The sequence below is a fragment of the Eptatretus burgeri genome, chromosome 14 (assembly GCF_056783735.1).
Source record: "Eptatretus burgeri isolate ZD-2024b chromosome 14, Ebu_testis_v1, whole genome shotgun sequence".
NCBI lineage: Eukaryota > Metazoa > Chordata > Myxini > Myxiniformes > Myxinidae > Eptatretus > Eptatretus burgeri.
Genome location: NC_140974.1, coordinates 9740708 through 9744427, shown reverse-complemented (window position 1 = coordinate 9744427; position 3720 = coordinate 9740708). Strand labels below are relative to the sequence as shown.

At 48.7% G+C, this 3720-nt stretch overlaps 1 pseudogene; it reads left to right on the top strand.

Moving 5' to 3' along the window:
* Nucleotides 1-1881: 1881 nt before the first annotated feature.
* On the top strand, nucleotides 1882-3465 carry LOC147012627 (uncharacterized; annotated as a pseudogene).
* The last annotated feature ends 255 nt before the right edge of the window (nucleotides 3466-3720 follow it).

The window sequence follows — 3720 nt, the reverse complement described above, 5'->3', positions numbered from 1 at the left end:
ATAAGCCCCGCCCAGCATTCTGAGAGTGTCAGTCGGCGAGACGTGTCGGCAGCCGATTGCTGAAGGGCAGCTGCAATCTCGAGCGATGGACCAATCATGGGTCCCCGGGGGAGTGTCGAGAGCGAGCGCCGGAAAGGCAAGAGAGGAACTGCCTGAGCATCGAGTCGGGCAATCTGCAGTAAGAGGAACTGCATGAGGGTTTTTGCGATCGGCTTTCATGAAAAGGCCGCCCCAAAAGGCAAGAGGAACTGCCTAAGTGTCGAGTCGGGCGATCGGCTTTCGTGAAAAGGCCGCCCCAAAAGGCAAGAGGAACGAGTCGGGCGATCAGCAGTAAAAGAGTAACTGGCGGAGTGTCGAGTCGGGCGATCGGCAGTAAGAGGAACTGCTTGAGGGGAGTCGGCGATCGACTTTTATGAGGAGGTCATCGACAGGTTCATCCGGAATCCAGTGACGGAGCCTCTGACTGTCCCGACTCACTGCACGGCTCGACACGTTTTGTAATCCCATTGATCCGCCTGCGGAGCCCAACACCCCGATTTGGCTTAATCTGGTGAGCAGGCCAGGCCTGGATTTGTATTCTGGACCTTGTGAAAAGCCAGCTGGAGCATACCGTGAATCTTTCGCTCTTGTGCCGTCGACCTTTCGGGGGCTGAACACGCTGACGCTGGTGCGCAAATGGTGCCGGGGGAAGGAGTATGAGCACCATCCTGCCACGCCGCGTGTTTGAGCTTGGGTGCTCGAATCCGGTGACATCGGGTTGTCACGAGCTGCATTCGTGCCTCTTACACTTTCCCCTCGCTCATGAGGCAGCACCAAGTACTCTGTGTGTTGTCTGCGTGTTGTCTGCGTGTTGTCTAAGGTTTATCTCACTCGGGTTCCCTTCGAAACCCGTAATCTGTAGCTCCCTAGTTAAAAGAGGGTTATAGATGAATTATAACGTTCGTGAATGTTTTGCTTGTGTCGTATTCCCTGATGTGCCCCAATAAATCTGGCTGATTCATATGAAAGTTGCCGCATTGAGTTTATTCGTGCCGTGCTGAGGCACAATTCACTCGATTTGTATTTATAATCAAAATGGTTACGTACTGGCAGACTTCGCTCGGTCTCTGACAAACCCAGGCTGTAACCGGGGTCTATTTGCCCGACTGGCAAGGCACAGGTGTATTTTGGTATCGTGATCTGAGGCACGTAACCCGAGACCTGTGCCGAGCCAGCCGGCGTTATAACCCCGGAGACGGCAGTGCTGTTCAGTGACGCCGAATCTTCAACATTTGGCTGTCAAGAGTTGGGTGCGAATCCCGCCACTGCTGAATCCTTTTCAACTGGTGTCAGGAGTGGGATGAGAATCCCTCCATCGCCGATCCTTAAAACTGGTGTTTGGGAGTCGAATGAGAATCCCCCCACCTCCATAAATTTGCAGGACACCGATTCAACAACATCTGGTGTCGTTCACACCTCAAACATTGGTTACGAGAAGCGCGGGGGAGGGGGGGGCGGATTAAGTGTAAAACTTCGAAATTATAAAGAAAGATGGGGTTGCAAAATGGCGGCGCGGCTCCACCTCAGCGCGACACGAAGCGGAAGAGGGTTACTATAAATAGCGTAACGAGTCACACGGCACGAAGAAAATGCTTTCACCCACCGGTTCAAACCAGGTGGTCACAGCATGCGTCATGGTAAACGAAGCAGGACGACGACGCGTACATTGACGAGCTTCATGCACGATTGTCGGATGCTTTGGAACAGGTGGAGTGTGATGGGAATTATATTGAGGAGTTACAAATTAAATTGGACAAGGCACTACGGCAGGCAGACGAGGTTCAGGAAAATTATGTGCACAGGGAATCGCACCAATGGGCCGATGCACAGGAACGAATTTGGTGGCTGGAAAATGACTTAGCCAACACAGGCGAGGAACTACATGGAGAAATGACGAAAGTAGACTGGTATACCTGTAGGTTGGAACATGAGAAGAGCGAACTGAACAAAAGAATACAGGAGGAGCAAATTAGTCACTCCTGGGATAGGAAGAGCTTGGAGGAAGAATGGAAAACAAAGCTGGAAAAGGAAAAACGGGAACACGATTTGGAATTGAAACAACTGAAGGAAGAGGTAAGAACAGGCAATCAGATAAGAAAAAGCCAAGAACAGAAGATAAAAAGAGGAGAGAAATCTCTGGAGCAAAGGAAGGAAGAATTGTTGGGAAAGTCAAGACGGTTCAAGGAACTACAGGAAGAAATGAGGGAAGTTGAGTGGAGTTCCCATAAGTTGGAACAAGAGAAGAGCGAACTGAACAAAAGAATAGGGAAAGAGCAAATTAGTAACTCCCGGGATAGGGAGAGCTTGGAAGAAGAATGGAAAACAAAGCTGGAAAAGGTAAAACGGGAACACAATTTGGAATTGAAACAACTGAAGGAAGAGGTAAGAACAGGCAATCAGATAAGAGAAATCCAAGAACAGGAGATAGAAAGAAAAAAGAAATATCTGGAACAACTAAAGGAATACGGTAAGAGAACGGACCGAATGAGGAGGGAAGAATGCAAAAGAGGTGCGGAGATGAGGAAGGAATTAGAAAAGAAAGTTTCTGAGTTACTGAAACACCAAAACAAAGAGAGGGAATTACAAAACGAGCTGAGGATGTTAAAAGAGGAAAGAGAGAGAATGGAGAATGAAACGTTAAGGAACCACACTGTGCAGAGCGAACAGCTGGAAGCCAAAGCAAGATTACAGAATGAGATGGAAGAAAGAGTAGTGAAAGAACAACGAATGAAGCAGGAAAGGTAAATCAATCAATTGAGGGAAACGATGAGATTGGAGAATGAAGAACATGAGAGACAGTGGGAGAGGAAACAAAAAGAACAGGAATTTGAAATTGACCAACTGAAGAAGAGAGCAAGGTTGGAGTACGCGGAGATAGTGAAAGAACAAGGAATGAAGCAGGAAAGGGAAATCAGCCAATTGAGGGAAACGACGAGATTGGAGAATGAAGAACATGAGAGACAGTGGGACAAGAAACAAAAAGAATATGAATTTGAAATTGACCAACTAAGGGAGAGAGCAAGGTTGGAGTACGCGGAGATGGAAAAACTCCGGAAAGATATCTAACAACTCAAAAGGCTCAGAGAGGAAGAACAACTCAAATGGAAAGGAAAATGGAGCCAGGAAGTAGGACTGCACCATAATATGGGATGTGTGACATCACCACAGGGAGTAATGTTAGTGGTGCGGAACTTGATTGACATCACTCGTCGGATGACACCACACTTAGAGCAAACCCTGGTGATTGAGACATTGAGGGAGCATACGGGGTTGTTGACGAATGAAATACATTTTGAGAAGGTCCAGCATGTGGAGCTGACAGCCCCAGAGGAGAGTGGCGAACCAATGATGAGCAACCTGCTGGAGAGAAGCGACCGGACAGAGGTGACTCTGAAACGAAGCAGGTACGTGGGTACATGTATACATGGTGCGGACGATGAGCTTAAGTGAGGAATTGGAGTTTATCTTAATGAGGAGACTCTGTCCGATGGGGTGCACGTATGCATGGACCCTGAAGGTGTGTGTGGAGTGCCTGTGAATGAATGCTGTGAGCCCACAGTCCAGACTACAGCACCGGTGTGTGCTGCTGAGGCCGAAACGTGTGTGGGTATTCACCTGGCGTTCGGGAATGTAGCCCTGGAGTGCGAGGCAGTTGGTCAGTATGCGGGCAAGGATGAAGGT